Source organism: Schistocerca nitens, chromosome 6 (genome assembly GCF_023898315.1).
Source record: "Schistocerca nitens isolate TAMUIC-IGC-003100 chromosome 6, iqSchNite1.1, whole genome shotgun sequence".
In the NCBI taxonomy this organism is placed as follows: Eukaryota; Metazoa; Arthropoda; class Insecta; order Orthoptera; family Acrididae; genus Schistocerca; species Schistocerca nitens.
In genome coordinates, this window is record NC_064619.1 from 134,588,225 (window position 1) to 134,609,804 (window position 21,580).

Sequence of the window (21,580 nt, forward strand, 5' to 3'; positions counted from 1 at the left end):
ACTGTTCCTGATACACATCAGTGACTTTCCCAGTAGTGTTACTCATGGTGAAAAAATCCTCCTCGCTGATGACAGCAATATTATAGTCACTGAGGAAACAAGAGAACTCTTTGCTGAGAAAGCAAATCAAACTCTCAAGGAAATTTATGATTGGTCAATAAGTAATAAAGTGACATTGAACATAAAGAAAACTAATGCCATGAATTTCAGTTTGAAGAGGAAAAATGACGAAGTTAAATTAAATGTAGATGGCACCCCTATAGACTGTGTAACAAATGCAAAATTTCTAGAAATGAATATTGATTCTCAGTTGAAGTGATGTGAACACACAAAGGTACTTCCAAACAGAATGTCATTAGCATTTTACGCCCTTAGAATCCTATCATCAGTGTGTAACATGCAGTGTCTTTTATTTACATATTATTCATATGTACACTCAGTTCTTAGCTATGGCATTCTTTTTTAGGGAACAAATGCACAAAATGTGAACACAGGGTTTCAAACTTGAGAAAAGAGCCATAAGAATAATAACCAAAAATACTAGTCGGGCTCATTGTAAAGATCTGTTCAGAACACTGGGGAATATAACTGCTCCATGTGAATACATTTACCAGTCAGTTGTACACATAAAAAATAACATTGGTAATTACTGCACAAACAGCTCTGTCAATGACCATGCAACAACAGATAGACTCAACATACATTTACCAAGAAAAAATAAAAATAAAACTGAAAACAGCATTTTCTACAAAGGAATAAAACTGTACAATAAATTACCAAAAGAGATTAAAGAAATTGCAAAAATACACTTATTTAAAAAGGCAGCTAAAAAGTACCTGTTATGCAATACATTTTTTACATTGAAGGATTACTTAGCTAAAACTGAGTAGGGGTTTGATAAAAAATGTTATACAAATAAATAACAATAATAATGATTATAAAATATCCAACATTCCACATAACACCTTCACTTTGTTTGTTCCTTCTTTTTTTTTCCTATCTAGAAATACTTATCCCCAAGCTATGCATAGCATAGTACTAACATCTCTTCCTCTTTCTGAGCTAAACATCTCACTCATTATGGAGGGATGCTGACTCAGTTTTTCAGGATAGCAAAAGGGAAGTTGCGGCACAGAAAATGGCCCAGAGATCACCAGCATGTGTGTGTGTGTGTGTGTGTGTGTGTGTGTGTGTGTGTGTGTGTGTAGTGAGTGAAGTGTTATGAAACAAAGTGTGTATAGTGTGTGCAGTGACTGACAGTGAGATATGAATGAACAATGTGGCATTACATTATTTAATAAGTTATTTGTATAAAAAGTATTGTATACCAGGAGTAAATCTAATGATTCTCTCTAACTAGAAGTCTGTAAATATGTGTGTATACGAATTAGCTTATTTTAAATTGATCTAAATTTATAAATATTTTGACATGTCCTATATCCTTGTAAAAAGAGATCTACAGATGAACAAAACTACTACTACTACTACTACTACATATTCACACCTTATAACTCGTTTCGGAGTATTTTCATCATCAAGTCACTAATATCAATATAGAGTACCACGTCGAACAGTGATCAGTGCATTCGCGCTCTACTCAACACCCAGCATTCACACACTGTAAGAGGCTAGTGGCCAGTGCGTATGAACAAAGAAAATCACCCCGTTCTGGCAGCTGAACCCAAAAGAGAATTTGCAATCAGGAGTACTTACTAGACTTAATTTAAATTTTTGCTAGCTTAGGTATAAAACAGTCCACAATGGCATCAGAAAGACATCGTCTCGTCAGTCAGCTACAGCGATTTAGTGAAACCATGACCACCCTAAATGAAGGATACTTTTGGCAAACAGCACTGCACAGCTGTGAAATATTTAAGAATAGTAAAGTTGCAAACAGAGACACCTGTCAATATAAATCACTTGCTTTTTTTTTACGAATTTCGAACAGAGGTGGTAAAATGTTAATCATATTCTGATAACTCCTCTTTTTGCAAAGAAGGCTACTTTACCACTTTTATATCTTATAAATATGTAGGAAATAATGACATTGGTGATATGATCTAAGAGTGTGTTGTAATGAGTATAATTTTTTCCGGACAGATTAGGCCGATGTATCCTGTGCAGATTTTTTCATATCAACAAACTACTGCAACCCCCCCCCCCCCACCTCACACACACACACACACACACACACACACACACAGCCTACGCACACTTCCCTCCAATACCAAATTATGTATTTCTTGATGTCTGCCTAGGTACCCCTTCTTTTACTCAATTTCAGGCATAAAAATGTTTAACATCTAATTCGATTCAGTACAGTTTCGTTAGTTACAGGAGCTACCCATCTAATCTTCAGGATTCTATTATTACACCGTATTTCAAAAGCCTTTATTCTTTTCTATATTGTTTCGTCCCCCACTGCTCAATCTGTACATGGAAGAAGCAGTGACGGAAATAAAAGAATTGGATTAAAATTCAGGGTGAAGGAAATCAATGTTAAAATTCTCTCATGACATCGCTATCCTCTGTGAAAGGGGTGAAGAATTACAGGGCATACTGAATGAAAGCAACAGTCTACTCAGCACAAAATATGAACCGAAAGTAAATAGAAGAAATTTGAAAGTAATTAAAATTAGCAGAAATGAGATTAACGATAGCCGGCCGGAGTGGCCGAGCGGTTCTAGGCGCTACAGTCTGGAACCGCATGACCGCTAAGGTCGCAGGTTCGAATTCTGCCTCGGGCATGGATGTGTGTGATGTCCTTAGGTTAGTTGGGTTAAAGTAGTACTAAGTTCTAGGGGACTGATGACCTCAGAAGTTAAGTCCCATAGTGCTCAGAGCCATTTCTTTTTTGAGCTTAATGATAAAAAAAATGGCTCTGAGCACTATGGGACTCAACTGCTGTGGTCATAAATCCCCTAGAACTTAGAACTACTTAAACCTAACTAACCTAAGGACAGCACACAACACCCAGCCATCACGAGGCAGAGAAAATCCCTGACCCCGCCGGGAATCGAACTCGGGAACCCGGGCGTGGGAAGCGAGAACGCTACCGCACGACCACGAGATGCGGGCGCTTAATGGTAAACACAGAACTGGGTCCCATAAAGCAGCGTGATTCAGTTGCCCCTCCCACTGGGTTTTATGTAACCTGTAATGCTTTCAAATACCATGTTCAATATTTTCATATTCTCTCATTCGCTATGTGCAGCCTCCTACAGAAAAAATGAACAGGGCGTTTTTCTAGGAAATTTAAGACAGTTAAATTTTGTGCTGGGGTTCATTGTCGCTTAATTTTCGAATTATTCAATAAAAACACACAAAAGGGATCTTCAAATGCTGTTTTTATTGAATAGCTCGAAAACTATGGCCTCCAGCGAAAAAGTATCCCAGTACAAAACCTAAGGAAATTAAATTTCCTACAGAAATATTCTGTTCATTTTTTCTGTGGTGTAATAGTTTGCTTGTAGCGAGATAGAGAACATAAAAATCTCGCCCATGGTTTTTGAAGGCATTGCAGGTTGCATAAAACTTATCGGTAGGGGATGCTGAATCTCCTTTTATATGACGCTCTAAGCAAAGAGGACATAAAAAGGAGACTAGGACAGGAATATAGGGGATTTCCTGACCAAAATAACTGGCCTCAATATGAGGAAGAAATTACTGGGAATGTACGTTCGGAACAGAGCGCTGCAAGGAAACGAACCACGAACGTAGTGAAACCGGAAAAGAAGGGAATCTAAGGGTTTGACATATGGTGCTGCAGGAGAATGTTGAAAATTAAGATAGAATGATAAGAAATGTGTAGGTTATCTGCACACTTGGCGGGAGTAGGAACATGTGGATAACATCAACAAGAGGAAGGGAGGAGATGGGAGGACATCGTGGAAGAAGTTCCATGGTACTATAGGGAGTTGCAGAGGGTAAAAGCTGTATGGGAAGACAGAGAAGGAATATAGCCAGCAAATAATTTAAGTCGATGAGTGTAAGTGCTATTCTGAGATGAAGCTACACTACTGGCCATTAAAACTGCTACACCACGAAGATGACGTGCTACTGACGCGAAATTTAACCGACAGGAAGAAGATGCTGTGATATGCAAATGATTAGCTTTTCAGAGCATTCGCACAAGGTTGGCGCCGGTGGCGCCACCTACAACGTGCTGACATGAGGAAAGTTTCCAACAGATTTCTCATACACAAACAGCAGTTGGCCGGCGTTGCCTAGTGAAATGTTGTTGTGATACCTCGTAAAAGGAGAAGAAATGCGTACCATTACGTTTCCGACTTTGTTAAAGGTCGGATTGTAGCCTATCGCTATTGCGGTTTATCGTATCGCGACACTGCTGCCCGCATTGGTCGAGATCCAATGACTGTTAGCAGAATATGGAATCGGTGGGTTCAGGAGGGTAATACGGAACGCCGTGCTGGATCCCAACGGCTTCGTATCACTAGCAGTCGAGATGACAGGCATCTTATCCGCATGGCTGTAACGGATCGTGCAGCCACGTCTCGATCCCTGAGTCAACAGATGGGGACGTTTGCAAGACAACAACCACCTGCACGAACAGTTCGACGACGTTTGCAGCAGGATGGACTATCAGTTCGCAGACCATAACTGCTATTACCTTTGACACTGCATCACAGACAGGAGCGCCTGCGATGGTGTACTCAACGACGAACCTGGGTGCACGAATGGCAAAACGTCATTTTTTCGGATGAATCCAGGTTCTGTTTACAGCGTCATAATGGTCGCATCCGTGTTTGGCGACATCGGGGTGAACGCACATCGTGTATTCGTCATCGCCACACTGGCGTGATGGTATGGGGTGCCGTTGGTTACACGTCTCGGTCACCTCTTGTTCGCATTGACGGCACTTTGAACAGTGGACGTTACATTTCAGATGTGTTACGACCCGTGGCTCTACCCTTCATTCGATCCCTGCGAAACCCTACATTTCAACACGACCGCATATTGCAGGTCCTGTACGGGCCTTTCTGGATGGAGAAAATGTTCGACTGCTGCCCTGGTCAGCACATTCTGCAGATCTCTCACCAATTGAAAACCTCTGGTCAACGGTGGCCCAGCAACTGGCGAATTGAAAACGTCTGGTCAACGGTGGCCGAGCAACTGGCTCGTCACAATACGCCAGTCACAACTATTGATGAACTGTGGTATCGTGTCGAAGCTGCATGGGCAGCTGTACCTGTACACGCCATCCAAGCTTTGTTTGACTCAATGCCCAGGCCTATCAAGGCCGATATTACGGCCAGATGTGGTTGTTCTGGGTACTGATTTCTCAGGATCTATGCACCCAAATTGCGTGAAAATGTAATCACATGTCAGTTCTAGTATAATATATTTGTCCAATGAATACCCGTTTATCATCTGCATTTCTTCTTGGTGTAGCAATTTCAATGGCCAATAGTGTATTGGCACATGAGAGGAATTGTTGGTAGGCAGCATCAAACCATTCAGATCGCCGATAACCCAAAGAACAACGAAAACATGAGAAGGAGATCAGCTTTAATTACGCTTAGGCGTACGAGTTTGCCCTCTTCAGCGCGAACCCTGCATGTTACAAATTGGCCGCTGTGGTAGGAGGCCTGCCAACTTGTGCCGGCGGCTCTCTCACGCCCTGGACACAGTGCCGGCGTACGAGACCACACGGCCGATGCAAATTGGAAGTCGGACGATGTGTATCTCTGGTACTGGCGACCTCGCCCAGACAAACACACCACGAAGCGTGGAGAAGCACGGCACGGCACAGCCGCACACGGCGGAGAAAGCGGTTGATGTCATCCCTGTTCGACTATTCCGGTAATCAGCGAACTCCGAGCGGCAGCGGACGGCGGCGAGAGCGGAACGGCAGCAGAAATAAGCGTGAGGCAAGAGCAGCAGGGCGCAACCGGGTGTTGTGAGTGTGTGTGCTCGGGACCCCACCCCCGCGAACAAAAGCGGCGGCGTGGTGCTAAATCTTTAATTGCCGGGTCGGCGCCGCGCCGAGTGAGCCAAGGCTGCATACGATTACGGCGTCCAGGCCAGCCCGCCGCGTGCTTCCCGGATGCCGGCGGGACGGCGGCTGGAAAGCGACTCCGCGAGGACCGAAGCGACGGCAGCATCTGTCACGTCGACGCCCGCCACGGCGCCTCTAACTGCGTCTGTTTTCTCCTCCGTAAATCATCCTTCTCTGTACAAACGAAAGCTCCGGCATGCGGCACGGGGCTTTGTTGCCGTTAAGGCCCTATCTGTCTTTTGTCTTAGTCGTCGCGGGACGCGGTCCGTAATCTAGCGACGCGTATCCGACGCTGGAATAATAATGGTTGCACGCAACAACTGACAGCCCGCACCGCGGCGTAGTACATCAGTCAAAAGAACGTGACAGCGATGGAGTAGTTGCCCAAATGAATTCGAGCTTGGAACGCAGGATACAGATATTGGCGCAAGTAAAACTGTGAGGTTGGGTCGTGAGTGGCGACCATACAATTCAGCCGATAAGAGTACTGCCTGCGGAATGCGAGGTTTCGGCGTACAGGACGTTTAAGAAGCAACCTCGCTCAGTTGCAGAGTGAAAGATCAATATCGTAAAATATTTTTATTCGACAACAGGCCAATGTTGTTGTTGTTATGGTTTCAGTCCAGAGACTGGTTTGATGCAGCTCACCATGCTACTCTATCCTGTGCAAGTACCTACTGCAACCTACATCCTTCTGAATCTGCTTGGTCTCCCTCTACACTTTTACCCTCCACGCTGCCCTCCAATAATAAATTGGTGATTCCTCGATGTCTCAGAACATGTCCTACCAACCGATCCCTTCATCTAGTCAAGTTGTGCCACAAACTCCCCTTCTCCCCAATTCTATTCAATACCTTCTTATTAATTATGTGATCTACCCATCTAATCTTCAGCATTCTTCTGTAGCACCACATTTCGAAAGCTTCTATTCTCTTCTTGTCCAAACTATTTATCGTCCATGTTTCACTTCCATACATGGTTACACTCCATACAAATACTTTTAGAAACGACTTCTTGACACGTAAATCTATACTCGATGTTATCAAATTTCTCTTCTTCAGAAACGCTTTCCTTGCCATTGCCAGTCTACATTTTAATACCCTCTCTACTTTGACCATCATCACTTATTTTGCTCCCCAAATAGCAAAAGTCATTCACTACTTTAAGTGTCTCATTTCCTAATTTAATTCCCTCAGCATCACCCGACTTAACTCGACTACATTACATTATCCTCGTTTTGCTTTTGTTAATGTTCATCTAATATCCTCCTTTCAAGACACTGTCGATTCCGTTCAACTGCTCTTCCAAATCCTTTGCTGCCTCTGACAAAATTACAGTGTCATCGGCGAACCTCCAAGTTTTTCTTTTTTCTCCATGGATTTCAGTTCCTACTCCAAATTATTCTTTTGTTTCCTTTACTGCTTGCTCAATATACTGATTGAATAACATCGAGGATAGGCAACAACCCTGTCTCACTCCCTTCCCAACCACTGCTTCCCTTTCATGCACCTCGACTCTTATAACTGTCATCTGGTTTCTGTACAAATTGTAAGTAGCCTTTCGCTCCCTGTATTTTATCCCTGCCACCTTCAGAATTTGAAAGAGAGTATTCCAGTCAACATTGTCAAAACCTTTCACTAAGTCTACAAATGCTAGAAACGTAGGTTTGCCTTTCCTTAATCTACCGTCTAAGATGAGTCGTGGGGTCAGTATTGCCTCACGTATTCCAACGTTTCTACAGAATCCAACCTGATCATCTCCGAGGTCGGCTTCTACTTGTTTTTCCATTCGTCTGTAAAGAATTCGTGTTAGTATTAACAGGCCAATATTCCACAGTGAATTATGCTTACACTACTTCGTTACTCGAACTGAGATAACAATTTAATGGGATCTTACAAGGGAACATTCCCAGATGTTTCTTGTCCTCAGGTACGACGCTCAAAACAGTTTTCTTTTCGCATTAACCACATCCCTTTTCATGGTTTAAAAGAAAATAATGGTCAGCTTGAACCGAGAAATCGAGAATCTCTTTTTGAAGTCCCAAATGTTCTATGGACAGCAACGAAATCAGGTGAACAAACGTCTGACCAGGTCGAAAAATATTTGAGAGATATTTTCTTTCACAGTGGGGGAGAAATATCCGTTTTGTATGATTCTTGTAGTGGTCAGTGCGGAAGAACCGTTTAGAGCATCGTACATGAGAACAAGGAACTTGTTCATCTGGTGATCCCAAAGCGCTCGACGGCACGGGAATAACCATTGGTACGTATGCAGCTTTCGATGTTGGAAGAACTTTGCGAGAAGACTTCTGTTGGATGATTATGATGTCAATCTCCACTTGACAAACAATATAATCAAGCTGCAGTCACTAGGACATAATTAATTCTCTTTGCCAAGGCTTACCAATGTACTGAAACATGCCTGGTACAAATAATGGTATTTAAATGATCACTCATGACAATTTGAAATCCTGTTGAATTTTATTTTATATTGTCTTCTAGGTCGTATATATTACGTGAAGAATTTTCGTTCATTTCATGTTCATGGTGTAAACAAAAGTTATGTTTTATGCATTTCTTTACAGAATATCATTATTGTAATTATTTTCTATCATAATAATGAATTAATTATTATCTAAAATTAACAAAATACTCGCATGTGAATCGGTAAACTAAAAAACAAAATGTTGATGAATGTAACAATTTAAAGCGCAACATAAATGTGAGTAAAATAATTGAATTAGTAATGATTGTTTACATATTTTAATTATGTATGTTTGAAAATATTCCGACAGAACACTGTGTGCAGCTTATTTTCAAAAAAATGTGTTTCAGAAACCACCTTTATTACTCACGGACGTATGTGGCTTGAAATCTTCTTTAATTGATGCTGAAACAAAAGTTTTCATTTTTCAAAATTAATTTATGGTGCGGGAGAATTTTGAAAAATTTCAGTTTATTGCAAGTGTTGACTGTACAGTTTTCAAAAATATTAATTACAGGTGACTTTTATATGAAAAACATTTTTTATGTATCATCGTTTCGATGATATTCCGTCTAAACCTAAAATGCCATGATACCTTTTGTGGTGTGTTTTAGCCCTTAAAAGCGAAATTGGACACAAACTAAAAGATACGGATTGCATTATTTTGTCCCCTCTACACTCCTGCCGAGTTTCATCAAGATCTTTTATTGACAACTGTGAATGTTCCCTTGTTAGTCGTCACATTTAAATGCTTTATGTATACAGATGTTCTCAGGTAAGGATCAGTATGGAACCTTGCTCCTACATAATTCTGCGAGATGCTGCAGTTTGTAATATTAGCTATCGGTTTCCCACTACACTAACTCCTATACCCTGACAGTAGGTCGCAAGCAAGACAACTAGCACAATCGTACGAGAACATAAGGCAAGACCTTGCAGATCGTTCTCAACGACAGTGCCGACAGAATGACTAGAGTGCTACGCAAAGTGACGGCAGTACAGGTGGAAACAAGACTCCACAGACAATCCCAGTGACAGCAGTAGCACTGGTAGCAGATGAGGCGTCAGCGGCACAGCGAAGACGCACCAACATAGCATACGGACTAAATGTAAAGTACTAGCACAGTCTGGGCGATACGCTACAACTGCTGACTACCAACGCAGGTGAATCCTATATCCCAGGCATGGAACAATGCTGACAACTGAGTTATACAGGACCGGCCATTGTGGCCGAGCGGTTCTAGGCGCTTCAGTCTGGATCCGCGCGACCGCTACAGTCGCAGGTTCGAATTCTGCCTCGGGAATGGATGTGTGTGATGTCCTTAGGTCAGTTAGGTTTAAGTAGTTATAAGTTCTAGGGGACCGACGACCTCAGAAGTTAAGTCCTATAGTGCTCAGAGCCATTTGAACCATTTGGATTTATACAGGACACAATGTACACTTGCACATACACATGTCAGAATTCAAAAAGAAACGAGAATAGTAAAATCTTAAACACGTTTGTAATTAAATGTGACTAATGATTGACACCAGAGTACTATGAAAAAAGTTTACGAGGGCAGTTCAATAAGTAATGCAACACATTTTTTTTCTCGGCCAATTTTGGTTGAAAAAACCGGAAATTTCTTGTGGAATATTTTCAAACATTCCCGCTTCGTCTCGTATAGTTTCATTGACTTCCGACAGGTGGCAGCGCTGTACAGAGCTGTTAAAATGGCGTCTGTAACGGATGTGCGTTGCAAACAACGGGCAGTGATCGAGTTTCTTTTGGCGGAAAACCAGGGCATCTCAGATATTCATAGGCGCTTGCAGAATGTCTACCGTGATCTGGCAGTGGACAAAAGCACGGTGAGTCGTTGGGCAAAGCGTGTGTCATCATCGCCGCAAGGTCAAGCAAGACTGTCTGATCTCCCGCGTGCGGGCCGGCCGTGCACAGCTGTGACTCCTGCAATGGCGGAGCGTGCGAACACACTCGTTCGAGATGATCGACGGATCACCATCAAACAACTCAGTGCTCAACTTGACATCTCTGTTGGTAGTGCTGTCACAATTGTTCACCAGTTGGGATATTCAAAGGTTTGTTCCCGCTGGGTCCCTCGTTGTCTAACCGAACACCATAAAGAGCAAAGGAGAACCATCTGTGCGGAATTGCTTGCTCCTCATGTGGCTGAGGGTGACAATTTCTTGTCAAAGATTGTTACAGGCGATGAAACATGGGTTCATCACTTCGAACCTGAAACAAAACGGCAATCAATGGAGTGGCGCCACACCCACTCCCCTACCAAGAAAAAGTTTAAAGCCATACCCTCAGCCGGTAAAGTCATGGTTACAGTCTTCTGGGACGCTGAAGGGGTTATTCTGTTCGATGTCCTTCCCCATGGTCAAACGATCAACTCTGAAGTGTATTGTGCTACTCTTCAGAAATTGAAGAAACGACTTCAGCGTGTTCGTAGGCACAAAAATCAGAACGAACTTCTCCTTCTTCATGACAACGCAAGACCTCACACAAGTCTTCGCACCCGAGAGGAGCTCACAAAACTTCAGTGGACTGTTCTTCCTCATGCACCCTACAGTCCCGATCTCGCACCGTCGGATTTCCATATGTTTGGCCCAATGAAGGACGCAATCCGTGGGACGCAGTACGCGGATGATGAAGAAGTTATTGATGCAGTACGACGTTGGCTCCGACATCGACCAGTGGAATGGTACCGTGCAGGCATACAGGCCCTCATTTCAAGGTGGCGTAAGGCCGTAGCATTGAATGGAGATTACGTTGAAAAATAGTGTTGTGTAGCTAAAAGATTGGGGAATAACCTGGTGTATTTCAATGCTGAATAAAACAACCCCTGTTTCAGAAAAAAAATGTGTTGCATTACTTATTGAACTGCCCTCGTACTTTAGACAGTACTACTACATTGTAAGACAGCAGTAGAAATAGTGGACACCACAGGCTGCCATGTCATGCAGATGAATAATAGAACGTAACTAGATGAGGGACCGCGCCATCACAAAGTGAAAGTCTCAGAGTTTTGCAGAGGTCTCACCCTTGCACGGCGAGTGGTATTAGAATGGACGAAGGCTGCCGAGGAGTCTTTCTCAGCGTCTTTCTGAGGTACCTCCTGCTGGAGGGCACCATTGGTGGCAGTCTACAGGTCTAAACCCCTTCCTAGCTTCTTAATACGTACACTGTTAACTTTAAGTAATTCCCTTTTAAGTTTCCCTCTATATAAAGCTACAACTTTGTTGACACACACAGAAATCATATAAGCTTCATTTTAAGTAAATGTGCGAGTTAGTATTGTGAAAACGCAACCTGATCCGTAGGTGGCAGGTGAAAACTAAATGGCAGCAAATTAAAATAGAATATTGGTTTCTACAACCTGAGGAAAATCACAATTTAGATGTTTCTATAACAAGGGGACCTTCTGCAGCGCTGTTTAGCAGAGCTCATCCACGCCCACGCACAGACCTGCGTCAGTGGAAGTGGGTACGTGGTCAGCGGCAAAGGAACCTCCAGAACTCACCTTCCCATCTATTATTGCACAAGTTCATCACATGCTGTGCTACTTCTAATGACACATTGTTTAATTTGAAGTAAAAGGCCAGGGAAGAGCTTGGGTAGCCTGTAAATAAGACTCATCTATTAGAAAGATATATCAGAATAGCTGCTTACAATAACTAAACTTTATTCACGACAGACTGTTTCGGCATTTATCGCCATTATCTGATACCTATGAATACAATGTTGGTGGGACCATGTATAAACGTGGATGTCATTTACATTGAAGTGACTATACCGTTCTCACATCTAAATTGCTGTGACGTCCATATTACGTCGTTAGTGAACTGTCTGATAACTGTCACTGTTTTCATTTCATGGTAAAAGACTTAAACATAATAAAAATGACTTTAATCATGGTTTCATAGTCGTTTGGCAGTTTAACTCTTGCGGCATTATACGCTTACAGAGATTATGCAGATGAGCAGCGGTATTATTTTATTACCTTAACTTTCTCACGATTACCTTTGGTTATTGCGTATGTTACTTCCGAAATATCCATTTTCATGACGTAAAAGTTCAATAAAGTATTTCAGGTAGTACTTCTGTCTAAATTCTGACTGCTTGTTTAATATTTCTTGTGGGTATTTTCTAGTGTATACAGGGTGTTACAAAAAGGTACGGCCAAACTTTCAGGAAACATTCCTCACACACAAAGAAAGAAAATATGTTATGTGGACATGTGTCCGGAGACGCTTACTTTACATGTTAGAGCTCTTTTATTACTTCTCTTCAAATCACATTAATCATGGAATGGAAACACACAGCAACAGAACGTGCCAGCGTGACTTCACTTTGTTACAGGAAATGTTCAAAATGTCCTCCGTTAGCGAGGATACATGCATCCACCCTCCGTCGCATGGAATCCCTGATGCGCTGATGCAGCCCTGGAGAATGGCGTATTGTATCACAGCCGTCCACAATTCGAGCACGAAGAGTCTCTACATTTGGTACCGGGGTTGCGTAGACAAAGCTTTCAAATGCCCTCATAAATGAAAGTCAAGAGGGTTGAGGTCAGGAGAGCGTGGAGGCCATGGAATTGGTCCGCCTCTACCAATCCATCGGTCACCGAATCTGTTGCTGAGAAGCGTACGAACACTTGGACTGAAATGTGCAGAAGCTCCATCGCGCATGAACCACATGTTGTGTCGTACTTGTAAAGGCACATGTTCTAGCAGCACAGGTAGAGTATCCCGTATGAAATCATGATAACGTGCTCCATTGAGCGTAGGTGGACAAAACTAAAATGAGCTCTAACATGGAAATTAAGCGTTTCGGGACACATGTCCACATAACATCTTTTCTTTATTTGTGTGTGAGGAATGTTTCCTGAAAGTTTGGCCGTACCTTTTTGTAACACCCTGTATATTTGTACCGATTTCCAATTCTTCAAGTACGTTTATTGTAAAACCTTTTCGTATTCTATGCAGAAACTAGAGTGTATTTTCGCTTGTATCAGATCGTCAATATAAATTACATTCACACTTATACAGGTTCTCACGAAAACTATATTCGCAGGTACTTGACAATGGCGATAAATGCCGAAACAGTCTGTCGTGAATAAAGATTAGTTATTATAAACTGGTATTCTGGCGCATCTTTCTAATAATCATGTCATTATCTGACGTATATTATGCCGCTGGCCCTAAAGAAGGAAAAAAAAGTCCCATCTAGTCCGGCATAAGAGACTACTAATTGAAGCCCTGTATTCTCCAGTTGAATTGGTACACGTAAGATTCACACCTAGCGCAAAGTATCTTTTGCTCAGCACCAAAATCCAGGAAGAAATCAATTCAATGTAACCGTCTTCCCAACGTACTCCCTGAGAACTCACGGACCCTTGAAAATTAAACACATAGCTCGAAGTTAAGTACTTGGGTCTACAAACATTTGTTAAAATATTCGTGCCATGCTGCATTTTATTCACAAAATGACATCGTATTGAAGTACTATTTCGGCACCACATCAACGAAGAATTCTCCAGTTCCACAAACGACTTCGCGACCGGACGGTCATCAGTGAATATCTACACGGCGCTGAGAATGTCGCGCGAGAAGCTGCTCAACGTAGATAGCCCTACCTACCATCACAGTAGCAAAAACAGACACTGGGGCATGGCGCAACCTGTACTTATTATTGCCTGATCACGCCTGGAGGTGATGTCACCATAAAATTTCAACGTTTGTTCACAATATCTAAAGTAGCTTCCAACACAAATAGACATATTTCAAAGACAGTTAAATACGTACTACAGTTTACTACGTCACTCAGATCCGACCAACTCCGGCGACACATCTGCTCTCTGTCGATCCCCGTCACAATCTCCTCTGAAAATGGAGCTTTACACGTACAAACGTATTTTCAGCCATCCGTGACATCAGATTCCTTAGATATCGCATCAGGAGAGTTTTGGTAGTACAACATGTGACGAATGCTTATTCACATGCGAATCAATAATTACGAATATTTTATTACGTCTGCTTCTCCATGTCCGCATCCAGTGACGCCTACCGGCAGAGGATGACACGGCGGTCAGGGCCTTACGTGCCCTTTTCGGATGTTTTAGTTTTATGCCCGCTTAGCTTCAAAATATTAGAATTCTGGTTGCACTGTCTTGCATCCTCCCCATCTCCCTGAGTCAAGAGGTTTCCATTCACTTAAATTGAGACTTCCTTCTCTTTGAGTCGAAAGTTTATGTATAAATCAGCCTTCTAGAAGCTTCGAAGAACCACTTTGGTACTTCCGTGTGGACCCTCTTCCTCCCACGTCAGCAACTTACGCTGGTCACTCTGTCCGCTATCGCCTCTTCTCTGCAGATTGTTCTTCCCCTGACACTTCTGTCATCTGGATTTTGTTGCTCGGCTTTGTTTAAAACTGAATAAGGCCCAAAAAGAAGGTCTTATTTTGACGCGGACTGCAGCGATAAACTTAAAACTTCCGGTTGTGTATTATCAAACGCAAGCAACAATAATTTGCTTTTAAATACTCTAAACTGTTACGATTGAGCATGATCATGGAGAGGGAAATGAGACAGCACTGTCACATGATATGTGGACGGCACTGACTGCGACTGTGTGTCAGAGGGTCAAATGACCGTTACCAGTCTTGTCAAACTACGGCAGAATCAGCGGATACAGGCGTGAGCATTCTCTCTTGTGAAGTGTAGTAAGTAACACACACACATTCAACGAAACACCTGTTGCCTTGTAGTTGGGACAGGGGACTGTTAAAGACTAAGGAAGGCTACCCCTAATATCTGCATCTGACTAACCTTCAGTTCACACTTTTGTTTGGCACAGAGTTCATAGAACCACTTTCAGACTATTTCTCAGCTGTCCCATTACCGAATCGTATGTGCGAAAAATGAACACACATATGTCCCCGTCCGAGCTCTGATTTCTATTATTTTATCACGATGGTCACTATGTAGGTGGGAGTTAATAAAATATTTTCGCTTTCGGCGTAGGAAGTCGGTGATTTAAATTTCGTGGTAACATGTCTTTAGAAAGAAAAACGCCTTTGTTTCAATGACTGCTAACCCAAATCGATCATAATATCTGTGATACACTCTCCTCTACTTCGCGATAATACGAAACGAGCCGCACTTCTTTGAAGTTTTTCAGCGTCCTCCGTCAATCTTGCCTGGTAACGATCAGCAGTAATGCACAAAAGAGAACGGATCATCGTAGTGAGGCAGTCCCCTTAGGCGTTTTGTCGCATTTTCAAAAGCGTTCTGCCAAGAAAACGCAGTCTTCGCTTCGCCTTTCCCACAATATTTTCTATATGATGGTTCCAAAAATCCGCCCCACTGTTAGGACTACAATGCCAGCATGAGTTTTTGAATCAGCTGCTTTTTAAATTAAAACGAGCCTCAGGTAGAAGGTTTGCACGTAGTACTCGGGAAACTGGACCTGTTGAATGATGCAATGATAATGACGTATCTGGGAAGCCTCAATAGATAGCGCATATAATTAATAATTCATCGCTAGATGCATTCGAAACTGTGTTTTAATGCTTGAAAAATCTTTTTTATTTAATTTTCGAAGTGTCTTACGTCATCGAACTACAAGGAGCTACACACGATTTGCGTTTCATACCAGCTTGGTCTACAACTGTCTTTATATGTGGGAATTTTTAGGGGAGATGGGCAGTTTCTGTAGTGTATGTGTGCCCATGATGACATGCTGCTCGGTGATGTCAATGCATATTTACATTCTGGGACTTGTTATACGTAAGTGTTTCTGCGTCTGTCATTGAAATCCCCTGTCTTTTTATTTAATCTCAGGCATTTTGAAAGGGGACACTCTTATTTGCCATGACGATTTTCAAGAAGTTTGGCCCGTTAATGGGATTGAAGTTGCGAATTTAATAAATGTGCTCAACCTCTGTAGTATCGATATAACCACATTCTTTGTAAGTCTGTTTTTGAGACCACAGATGTTGGTCAGAAATATTACTTTCTTTGAAGAGAGTAGCACGCAGTGTGTTCGTCAGTCTGGCTACGTTTGTGGTGAAAATGATGGAAGCAGGGCTGCTATATAGTGGAGACAGTGTTATTTAAAAACAATTTTATAATGATGTGAGCCGGCCGCGGTGGCCGTGCGGTTCTAGGCGCTCCAGTCCGGAGCCGCGCTGCTGCTACGGTCGCAGGTTCGAATCCTGCCTCGGGCATGGGTGTGTGTGATGTCCTTAGGTTAGTTAGGTTTAAGTAGTTCTAAGTTCTAGGGGACTGATGATCACAGCAGTTGAGTCCCATAGTGCTCAGTGCCATTTTTTTTATAATAATATGTTTCGAAAAAAAAAGAATTTGAGGAGACGGGATAATGTTAATGCAAGAATAGTAAAGCCAAATTTTAAGGTAATCCAGTCTTTTCATATTTGTAACTGTGTAGTTTCTTATTGTTGGAACATTGTGTGTGGTTAAACTTTGCTGTAGAAATTTTATAGTGAAGCACATGGCCTCGTCTGATAGTTGAACTAAATGTCAAGGAAGGCAAACATACCCAAGAAAGTTATTAAGAAATATTTTGCTAATTTGTCTACGTGTGAGAACTTCTTGGAAACGGTTTATTGTTGTCATGGCTTAATGAAACAAAGTTAAGCTTGGAGTTGAAAGTAATGGAGAGCGGGCGTGGTAAATACAACAACAAATAATCACTCGTACTCCCGTCACTTACTTTGAATACTTTTATTCTCGCAACGTATACACAATGCGTCTAGCATAGAGCGCGTACTACAGAAAACTGATCTGGCAAAGATACACTTGTTCTTGCTGCGGTAGAGCATAGAGTAAATATCTCTGGAGTGAGCATTGCGTTCTGCACATGTTGTCAACATTAAACCAGGATTGTCACGTGATCTCGGGACATCGCTGTGCCTGTGTGCTTTCTGCAGCGTTTGAAGTTTATAATACCAAGAGTTTTTGTTGCGTTTCACCGTTTGTTGATAGTGTAATAGCGATGGTGAATTACGTTGTTGCTACGGATGGAAAGAAAAATATGTGAAAGGAGGGATAGTAACTTTTCATGGGTACATTCCATACAGATCTAATTATAGTTTTCATTTTAGTAAGAGACACTGTATACGTTTAAAAATTTCGAGACGCATTATAATTAAGACTTGATTCTGTAGACCTATTTTTCTATGATTTTATGACTATATAATAGATATTACGGCTCGTACAAAAGCTTACAAACAATCGCTTCCTCTCGTAAATTTGCTAGTGGAACAGGAAAGGTTAGTTGTTTCAGTAAATACTATCCTCCATGCATTTATCAGTGACTTGTCAATTATGTATATAGATTACTCCGTCTACTATTTATTTAATGAACTGGGAGCAAGTACTTAAAATGCGTTAAATAAATACCTCAAAGTGCCACCAGTAAGAAAAATTGTGCTTTAGGTCGCAAAAACGAGAAAATAAATACGCCGAAATACAAGAAAAAAGGACGAATTAGCAGGGATATAATCGCTAATGTGTGGTAAATTCGGTGTTTTTCGGACACTTGCGAAAGTACTAACGTACTGTCAAGTCGTTTTGCAGGACTATCACTGCATAAATGTACTTCAGGCTCTGTAATACTATAAAGTGCGGTATCATACCAAAAACTACCAAAAATCGAGTGCATCTGAACTATGACACCTATCGCAAAGAAGCTGAATGTAATATCACTTGCCCTTAAAAGTTACGTAGCTGGTTTATTCCCGGTATCAAATGGATACTGTTAAAATGTCTTCGCAACATATATAAATAATCCACGACACGTACGAAAAGAATCCGTCTGTACTAGGGATGTAGTGACATTCTAAATATACAGGGCGCTATACGAACAAACACACGACGTCCCGACATCACGTGACCAGGCCGGCAATGTATGTTAACAACACAAAATCTGTTCTGCGCATGTGAGTGCTCACTCCAGAGATATTTACTCCATGCGGTAGAGCAGTGATATTATTGGGTGTAGACCCAGTGGTTCTACGTCCCTACAGAGTCTTTGTTCTCTTTGAACAGTCGTTCCCCATTTTCATTTACATTCGTGACTGCACACTCGCACTGTACGTGTCGAGCTGTGTACGGAGAAGTACTTTTATGAAAATTAAAGAGATACCTTCTTGTATTGCACATTGCAAGTACGGTAAATGAAATTTGATTTTTGACAGTATCGTTATTATCCTAATAGTGACAGGTTGCAGAGCAGACTAGCGTTCCGTGCGCAAAGGTAGGCCAACAAATTCAATTACCGTCAAAGTTCATCTCCATAGTAAGGCACAGTGATTGTCCGAGTGTTTCTGTGAAAAGGTCATATCAGTTCAGAGACTTAATACCAGTAGAAGATTTCAGTCAAGTGCTATCTTGTGAATTTTCAAGCAGTTTTAACAGAAAGTCAGATGCTTTAATTTTTTCGTTCATTTGTTCTGTAAATACAGTGACAGTTCTGGTACAGTGATTGTTTTCAAGGCTAAGATAAAGATTAGCAATATTCAAGGCCAAAATTTCAATCCAAGTCATTTGTTTTGCAGTCAGATAGTATATGCAAATTTTATTGAAAACAGATTGCTTTCTCGCAGACGAAATGTTCGATGCACCGGCTAGCCTGGATTTAACATCGTCTAGCGTTGAGCTCCACAGACTGTATCTCCATTTAAAATTAAGTTTTAACACAGTCCTGTTGTCCAGCACCGAGATATACATATTTCGATAGCAAAATAAGTTTTATATCAACCTGACACAAACACGAGTTTAAGTTCTACAATAAACCTTCAGTTTCCGCTCAGCTGATTGTGGTGTGGATGTGAAAGTGGACGTTTATCCTTTGTAATTTATCTGCTTATTGTTTATCCCACTATATTGTTCATGGGATTCTACAGTGACTGTTACAGAAATGAGTCAAATTTTATTACCTCAGTAACGATTATTCAATATTGCCATGATTCTGGGATTAATTCTCAGTCATTTCTAGTGATAATTATAAACCAAAGAACCCGATTTTTGTGTAAACTATGTGCCAGTTTGTCAACAGCCTTTCCATACCAATAGCCGCCAACCTGCTGTGTCATGTCGTTACAGAGTCTTGTAGAGGGTCATACAGGTAAATTGTCGCCCGCCCCATCTCGTCTTCGTCTTAAGAAAAAGTGAAATTCACTCAGTGCAAAATCTTTACTGTAGTTGGGGTGATCCATTACTTCCAATATCATTCGATGACGACGTTTCTGATTTGAAGCTGCAGCATGCGACTGGGTATGCCCGTGCAGCAGAACGTCTTCGTTTCCTTTGAATGGATCTGCGTAATTTTCGTATTTATCATTTTCCAACAGCGTAGCGAAGTCTTGTGTCTTTCTGAGAAGAGGCGCTGCAGGGTGGCGGGATGACGTGTTTCGTCAAGTAGGCGGAAGGTTATTCTGCGGAAGGAATAGGAGAAATTGTTTTACCATTACGAAAATCTCTCAAATATCATGGTGATTATATTAAAAATAGCCAACGCATTTGTGTGGTATCTGACCACACACTGTTCCTGATATTATGAATTTCGGTACTATTAGCTAAATATCGAGTTAGAAAGTTGCTACGAAAACGAAGACAACTACAAGGCAGACTTAAACAAAGTCAAAGCCTAAGTGAAAAACAAGGACAGAGCAACACTAACCAAAACGGCTTTGCTGTGCTGGTATTGCGAACGGCTGAAAGCAAGGGGAAACTACAGCCGCAATTTTTCCCGAGGGCATGCAGCTTTACTGTATGGATAAATGACGATGGAGTCCTCTTGGGTAGGAGGGGCAATGAGAGGAGCGTTCAGTGAGTTTAAAAGTAAAATTTTGCCAACCGATCTGACCAAAAATCCTAAGAATTTTCCGTCTCGTGTAAAGATGGCAAGCCATAGAAATCATCTATTCCGTCACTTGGTAATCATATTTTCATAGAAACAGAAGATGATAAAGAGAAGGGCGAACCCGTTTTCAAGAAGGATCGTATGACAGACGCATATAATTAAAGGCTTATATCACTGTCATCAACCTGTTGTATAATTGTGGAACATGTTTTACGCTCAAGTATTTTGATACTTTTGAAGAAAAAAAAATCTTCTTCATAAAAACCCGTACGAATTCCGCTAACAGTGATCTTGTTGAACTCAGCTCACACTGTTCGTCTGCGAGATCCATAGCTCCTCAAGCATGGACGCCGTGGTTGATGCGTTCCTTGGCTTCACGAAGAAATTTAATACAGTTCCACCCCTTCGTTTAAAACACAAGCTTACTGAGTATCGGACCAGAAGTGTGGCTGAATTCAGGACTTCCTTGGAGATAGAACTCAGCACTTTGATCTTAACGGAACAAAATCGGCAAACTGAAAAATAATTCCGGGAGCATCTCAACAGAGTGTGATAGGACCCTTACTGTGTACAATAAATATAAATGATCTAGTGGATACTCCACAATAGTGTTCGCACGTGATGCGGATGTCTATAAGAAGGTAGCGACACCATAGTCGTATCGAAATGCAAGAAGACGAGCAGAGGATCGATGATTGGTCCGCGGACTGGGAATTGACTCTGAACATTCATAAGCGTCAAGTAGTGCACAAAGTCCACTTCAGTTCGATACGCTATTGGTGACGAATCTTTGCAAACTGCATCTACCATAAAATACCTAGGAATAACGGTTCGGAATGACCTAAAGTATAAAGACAACATAAAACATACTGCAGGAAAGTAGAAGCCAGTATGAGAATCATTGGAACAATCTTAAGGAAATGTAATTCATCCACAAAAGAAGTGCCTTACCAGACACTTACAAGATTGATTCTTGCGTATTGCTCAACGTTGTGCCCCCAACTCTCAACAAAATCCAGTGTGAGTCGCTGCAAGACAGCCGTTGTGCGTGACAGAGAGGTTTGCTGTTGAAATTGTCAGAGAACATCTAGCGAAGGAACACTAGGTTTAACGTCCCGTCTACATCGAGATCATTAGAGACATAGCACAAGTTTGGATTGTGTCAAGCATGCGGAGGGAAATCGGCCC